The sequence below is a fragment of the Meles meles genome, chromosome 6 (genome assembly GCF_922984935.1).
Source record: "Meles meles chromosome 6, mMelMel3.1 paternal haplotype, whole genome shotgun sequence".
Classification (NCBI taxonomy): Eukaryota; Metazoa; Chordata; class Mammalia; order Carnivora; family Mustelidae; genus Meles; species Meles meles.
Genome location: NC_060071.1, coordinates 36,471,870 through 36,479,735, shown reverse-complemented (window position 1 = coordinate 36,479,735; position 7,866 = coordinate 36,471,870).

Below are 7,866 nucleotides of genomic sequence, written 5' to 3'. Positions count from 1 at the left end.
GACAGTCCTGCCCCTCAGCACACTCTCCAGCGGGGATGGAATTCATGTCCCACCACCGCTCCCCACCGCTGTTCCCTAGACGACCATCCCAGCCCACAGCCTGCGCTTTTCCCCACCAAATACAACCTGAGGCTCCACCCAGCCCAGGCCCTTGGCCCCTGGCCAGGTCACTCCTATCCCCACAGTCGGTGCAGTCGCCTGACTACAACGCCCTCTGCTCCCCATGTCCTTTGGTGTGGGACAGTGCAGAGACTCCCACATCCGCCCCCTGAGCCGTCAAGGGACCCTCGTGTGCCCCAGGCTGATGTGTTTATCTAGTCCTCCAGGAAGCCAAGCCTGAGGATCCCTGCTCCAGAGTAAGAGGCAGCTGCCGTGGGCCCCGGGGAAGCCCCACAGCCTCGAGGGATAAGCTCCAACTTTCAAGCCTAGGTATGCGTGTCTCTCCTTTCCTGACCCCGTCCTAAGTCAGAGAAACACACGGCAGGCATGGGGTAGAGAAGCAAGAGAAGCTGAAGAAAAAGGAGGAAGAGAAATAAGGGACCTCAGCTTATCATCCTCCCAAAGGAGACCCCCAGGCCTTGGAGTAAACCACCAACCCTGGGAGAGGTGAGGCCACACCAGGCCATGATCCACAGGCACTGCCTGACCTGGACAGCCCGGGTTCGAGTCCTGCCTCAGCCCTCCGTGATCTTGTGACCCCCAACCTCTGTGCACCCCAAAGTCCTCATGTGTAACAGAGGGGCCACAACTGTACCCCTTCATGGGCTCATTGCAAGGATTTGATAATCCATACTTGCAAGGAGTTGCTCACATCACAGAGGAACACTCCATAAATGGCAGCTTTTAATAAAAGGTGTGTAGTGGGATTCATTCTCTCCCCATTCCCACCTTAGAGCTATGCTGTGCCAGGGAACAGGAACAGGAGGGAACAGGCGGGTTCTGGGAGACCTGCCTAAAGTCAGGTGAGCTGATAAGAGGCGCAGCTCGGATTTACACCCAGCGTGGTCTGGCTTCCAAGTTTCACACCCCGACCCCTCCCGCAGGCTGAGCCAGCCTCAGACCACTACCCAGCCTTCATCCTTGCCTATACCAGCCCTGCCCCAGGGAGCAAATGGGACACACCCCCGCTGCCCCCCACAGCCAGAGCCTGTCTCAACAGCCTTCACAGCCTACCCTGGCCAACCCAGTCCAACCACAAGCCTGCTCCTCCCTTCCCCAGGCATGGTCACCATCTATCCTTTCTGGGTTCTAAGGGGCTCACTACGAAAGCACGCTCTTTCTGTGACCACTTACACAGGAAGAAAGCTGGCTCTGGCTGGTGAGGGCCATACCCCAAACCATGGATTTTTCTGTGACTTGAGACAACATTTCCCCCGGCCTGGTAAAGTGCTTCCCCAGGGACAAATAAACCAGCTTCTCCATCTGCAGAGCCGAGTCTACAGGGGGAAAAAAAGAAGGAGAAAAAGCAAAACAGAAGAGAAACAGCAACAGAGAGTAAAAATGCAGAAGGCCCGGCAGCCACAGAGAGGAGCCTCTCACTACCAAGGTGCAATTCCACAGTTAGCCACAGGGTGTCGCCCCAGCCAGAGATTCCGGGAAGGAGAGGCAGGAGCCACAGAATCCTCCAAAGAAAGCAGTGGTTGCCCCCTCCCCTCCAGTCTTCAAAGCCCCACCTGGTAAACCCGTCTGTGCACAGCCCAGTGAAGAGACCAGTTTACAGGAAGTCTGGCCTTATCTGCCGAGAGCCAGGTTGGCAGGAAGCACTGGATTTTGGCAGAAGCCTCCACCATCCACCAGGAGAGGGTCTGTTCTAGAAGCTGATAAATCTTGTTGCAACAAAGCTGGCAGGAGGTGCAAGCAAGTTCTGGAACCAGTGCTTGACCAGTGGGCCTCTGGAAACATTCTGTTGCGGAGGGGGGTGTATGTGTGTGCATGTGTGTGTGTGCATGTGTGTGGTGCGTTTATGGCTGTTTTATTGTGTGGGTGACATCGCAGGAACACAGACATTTCCAAGTGCTGGCCCCTGGGTCTAGTAGCACGTTGCCATCTGGCTGAGCCCTCAGAACCCCTGTGAGGTGAACCCCTGTGAGCCTCCTGCCTCCAGCTCTTGACCTCCAAAGCCCCACCCTGGTCTGCCAGGGGCCACAGCTCCACCCACCGCCCCGGCATGGCTCACATGGCACAGCCCACTTTCCTCACAGCACTGACCACAGGGCATTTCACTGGGCAACTATTTGTCCAAACAAAACAACCTCTGGACGCCTTGGATGAGTGAATAAAGAGCCTACGGGGACTTGTGTTGGACAGCAAACTCTGGGTGACTAACGTCCCTAAGGGAGTGAGAATGCCTTGCTGGGCTTCTGGGTGTCCAGCGGGATGAGCAGGCCAGGTCTCTGTCACCCCATCTTGCTCTGAGAGCCACAGAGAGGCCATGCATTCCCTCATCTCCCTTCTCAAATGCTACAGAAGCAGCAGGCAGGTTTCAGGAACATTCATTTGAACTAGATTCAAGGGAGTCCACAGTGCTCTATGGGGAGACTGACCTCAAGGACAGGTAGTATAATGGAATGAATGCCGCTTAGATGGTGATATTCTAGTGAGCACCCAGGACGTCTGTGGTCTGCTTCTTGCTCAGGGAAGGAGATGGTGGTTCTCTGGCACTCCTGGCCACACCATGGACTGATGGAGCCCGGGGCAGAGGGAGGGTGGGCTTAGGGGAGGAGGAAGATGAGGAGAGAAATCTTGTAAAAGCCCTAGCATGACAGGACACCCAGAGACATCTCAGATGTCCTTGTTTAAGGTGAAGCCAGAAGTCCAAGAAATCTGGGACCCCACAGGGCCCTGGCCCTTCTCTCCACCTGCTTCTCCTCAAGTGAATGGGGGCTGAGTCTGTCTTGGTCCAGGAGCCAGCTTTCTCGCTCCTCAGACACTGAAGATGAAAAAGGGAATGAAAACAAGAAAGGGAAGAGGACCAGGCGAGAAGGGACACCAAAGGGCCCTCCGATGGGACATCCCACTCTGTCTCTGACCCACTTCCTCAGCATCTGTTCCAGCACAGGCCCCCACGCCGGCAGCCACGGACACACCTAGAAGCCCCTCGTGGCATGGCCCTCCTGCGGAGATCACTGGCCTTTGTCAGTACAGGACCAGGCCACGGCAGGGCACACAAGGCACGTCAAATCCCAGCCACTGTCAGAGACCCTCTCCAGCCACTCTCCTCCTTCCAGCTGTGCGGCTCCAGCAACTCTGAAGCCCCTTGCCGCCACCCAGGGCCGTCTTCTCCGGCCTCCTCACCCTGTGCAGGCTGTGTGCTCTGTCCCAAAGGCTCTTCCCTCCTCTCCAGCTCGGGTGTTCAACCACCTTCAATACTCAGTCCCAGTACTGCTCTGCAGAACTTTGTGTATCAAAGCAGGTGTCATTTTGTATTATCATTATTTGCATATATTACATTCTGTACCACTATGCTCTATATGCCATTTCGTCTGGCCCTTAGAGGAAATGATGACTCCATCTGGGCTTTTGGGGGTCTGCAGTTGGCTTTGACTTCCACACTGGGTGCTCTCTCAGGACAAGGGCTGTGCCTCATTCCTCCTGCTATTCCCAGATCTTAATATGATGCTTGGAGTATGGTAGGCATTTAAGGAATGTTGAGTGAGTGGTTGGTTAGTTGGTTGGTTGACTGGTTGACTGGTTGGTTTTTTGGTTGGTTGGATGGATGGATGGATGGGTGGGTGGATGGATGGATGGGTGGATGGATGGATGGATGGATGGATGGATGGATGGATGGATGGTTGAGTAGATGGAGCGATGAGTGGATAAGGAGGTGGATGAATGGATGGATGGCTGGGTCAGGTGGTAGATGGGTGGGTGGATAGCTGGTTGGGTAGAAGGATGGGTGAATGGGTGGGTAGATGGAGGGATAGGTGGTGGTTAGGAAGGGGGATGGTGAACGAGAAGCTGGGTGGATGAATGGTTGGATACTAGAATAGCAACAGATGTGTCCCATAAGTAAACAGAAATAATCCATTTCACTGACAAGGGAGAACCCTCCAAACACAGGCATCAAGAGATTCCTGGCCAGCCTGCTCTGCCAAATAAATGTGTCCAAAGGTAACAGGCATGCCACATCCAGAAGACCCATTTTTTATTAACAACAAGGATGGACTTCTGCCCAGAAGAAAACCATCCACCCAGGTGGCTTATAGATGATTCAGGAAGCTTTAAGGAAAAAAAAAAGGCAGCTAAGCTAACTTGCACTGGGGATTCCTAGGAAAACAGTCCTGGATCATGAACTCTGGGACTGTTTCTTCAACACTCATGGAGCCTTCCATGCCCCCTCCGCCCACAGTGCTCACCTCTCTCCAATCCCAAATTCCAAAGAGCTCAGCTACACAGCCAACAGGAGCTAACCAGACAGGATCATGACTCCTCCAGGGACCAGAGCTAGGTGTGTCCACACATCTGGGCCCCGCACCTCCAGGCCACGCCTCATCTCTCCTGGGCTGTTGCTGGCATCCAGGTTACTTTTCTAAGTGTGTCATGCCTTGTCTCACCCGAGGCAGGGCCCAAGCCCCTCCTCCCCATCACTGTGCACCCCTCGAAGCTCCGGCCTGGCACAGAGGCTGCGCTCCAGAAAGAGTTTCTAATCGACTTGAGGAAGTGGGGAGGAGGCAAGAATAACCTGATCCAGAGGGGCAGACCCCCTGTCCTCACAGCTGTAGGGGGGCTCTGCATTTCCAGGGATAGAGAAGAGAGTTCAACTCCCACTCCCTCCCCAGGCTTGTTTTCGTGGGAGAACAAACCCTCATGTTGACCCTGGGTCTAGAAATGAGACACCCTCCACGCAAAGCAACTCCACACTCCCAACCGGTCTCAAGACAGGCAAGTGGAGACCAGCTAGGATAAGTGTTCTTGATGCTCTTTAAGAATCTCTATTCTTGGGGCGCCTGGGTGGCTCAGTGGGTTAAAGCCTCTGCCTTCGACTCAGGTCATGATTCCCAGGGTCCTGGGATCGAGCTCCGCATCGGGCTCTCTGCTCCACAGGGAGCCTGCTTCCCTCTCTCTCTCTGCCTGTCTCTCTTGTGATCTCTGTCAAATAAATAAATAAAATCTTAAAAAAAAAAGAATCTCTATTCTTCCATTTTTTTACAGAAAACCAGCTTGTCCAGTTTATGAAACCTGCCTGCCTTCGGTCCCATGACACCCAAGTGTTACCCAAGGAAAGGGAGAGCAACAGTCATTGCAGATAAGGTACAGAAGCTTCCCTCCCCCTCCTTTTTCTCCTGGGGTGAGGGGACAGTTGTTCAATGGGGAGCCTCCATCTGGCTCCCCAGAACCGAGAATGGGATTAGAGGATTGGGTGCAACCTGTCAGCCTCCTATGAACCCTTTCCTAAGCCACCCCCGAGAGCCCCCAGCCCGGGCAGCACCCAGCACCCCGGCGCCATCCAGACAGGGCTGTCCCCCCAACACTACCATTGGAAGAGGGTCCCCAATCATTTAGAGAAGCAGAAATGTGGGCAGTTGGCTTTTACAGAGAGCTGAGTAAACTCGAGTCAGTAGCCCCCAAGCCACGTCTCTGATTCTCACACTGCAGTGAGCTTTCTTGAGTGGAGGGGAGAAACCAGAGGGAATGAGAGCCAGCGATGTGCATGAGACTCATAGCCATGGGGCTTTCCCGGGGACACGATGGACATCTGAATGTCATCGGCCGGTGAGTGTGTGTGTCTAGATGTGGGCCCGCTCAGTCACCGCCAGCAGACTGCCCACTGATGGGGCGCCGCCTCTGGGCCAGGCATGCGGGGCACATTCTCTGCAACCCTTACATCCGTCTCACAAGGAAGGTAGGTGTGTGGGCCCCATTTTACAGATGAGCAAACTGAGGTCCAAGAGGCTAAACAAGCGACCCACCCTGCAACCGGCCCAGCTACATCATTCGTAGGGCCCAGGACAGAAGGAAAGTATGGGACCTCTTGTTCAAAAATCATTATGCATTTCAAGAAAGTGACAGCAGAGCGTTAATCCAAGTGTGGAGTCCCCTCGGATGCCCCGGATGGGTGCCTGGGAAGCGGGCTGGAGCAGAGCCCCAGGTTTCCCCGCATCCCTTCCCTGGAGCATCCCCCACTGCCCTGAGGCCCAGCGGCTGGGTACCTGGAGTAGCAGAAGAGGCCGGTGCTGAGGGTGGTGTTCATCACGGCCAAGGGCACGTAGTAGTCATAAAAGGTGGTGCACACCATCACGACCGGGAGGGAATAGGCCGAGTACGCACGCGATGGCTGAGCCTGGGGAGGAAAAAAACAGCCTTGGGCTGGAAGCCAGGCTGCAGCGTGTTCTGGACCTTTGAGAAGACCGAACCCAGCCTCTGGCTGAGCCCGGCCACCACACCTGGCTTGTGCCTTGCCCCCCCGCACCCCCCAACACCCTCCCTCTCTTCTCTGCCTACCCCAACCCTCCCCTCAGAATGAGCCCAGCATCGCCCCAGGGCTTTACACTGGGTAACTCACATAATCCTGACAATCACCCCCTACCATAAACCCTGCCCTTGTCCTCATTTACAGAGGATGGCGCAAGGGCACAGAGAGGGTTAGCAACCCACCTGGGGGGCACACAGCTAGAAAGCGGCAAAGCCAAGCTTCCACCTGAGGCAGTTCGGGGACAGTCCCCACTTTGATTCCCAAGCTCTGGTCCATGATGACCCCTGAGGGTGCCCAGCTTTTCTGAGTGTGCCCATGACACAGGAGCCCCTCGTGGAAAGATGGATGTTGCAGGGAGAGAGGGGCCTTGCCAAGGCGAGGAGGCATATGGTATCAGTGGGCTTGGGGACAGGCCAGCTGAGAGGCGAGTGTGAAAGGTTAGCCTTGGCATTTCATTGCTTTAGGTTTGGAAATCTGGGGTAGCAGGGTTCCCGAAGGGCCCTTGGGAGACCTGTCTGCCATAGCTTTCCTTTGAAAGAACAGACATCACCGTCCTTTTCAAAGGGACCACATGTGTTCAGGGACCTGGCCCAGAAGGCTCCCCAGCTACCCTCACCAGTTCTCCTCTGGGGGAGACGGCCACAGGCCTGTCCGCCCAGGGCCTCGCGGGTCCACCCTATGGTCACATTATTCCAAAGACCCAGAGAACACCGGAATCCTAGCTCAGGGCTGACCTGGGCCTCGGCCACACCAAGTTCAAGCTCTCCCTCTGACCCTATTTGACAGACAGAGTTGGATGCCGGCCAAGTGGTGCTCCCCAGGTGACACAGGCAGAAAGAGCTGGAAAGCAGCAGGCTGCCTATGGGATTTCCGCTGGGAAGTGCCTCCTGGGGGACAGACTCTTCCCCAGACTGGTCTGGAGCAGGAGGGTCTCCTCTGGCCCAGGATGCATTCGCTCTGGGTATGCTGACAGGGGCCAAGGGGCATGCCAAGCTCCACAGGTGACCCAGGAGCAGAGGAGCCTCAGACCTTGCCCAAAATGGCAGTGGGAGCCAAATGACTTCTACTAAGAAACAGACATTTGCTCTTTTCCACTGTTCCAGGCACAGAGAGCCTAAAACCCCTGGAACTTCCTAAACCAGGAGAGCAAGGAAGGTGTCTTTACTTATGTTAATGAGGTGACTTGAAAAGTAGCTGAATCTTGGTACCTGGTTATCAGGAGAACCAAACCCGTTATCTGAGGGTTGGAACTTCCAGCCCCACAGCCCTGACCTCTGGGAGGGGAAGGCCAATGGCCAATGATTTCATCAATTCTGACGAATGAAGTCTCCATAAAAACCCAAGCAGAGGTTCAGAGAGCTTCCGGGTTGGTGACCACGTGGTGATTGGGGGGGGCGGGGCGTGCTCAGAGGACAGCCTTGCTCTGAGCCCTTCCCCACACCCTGCCCTGCGGA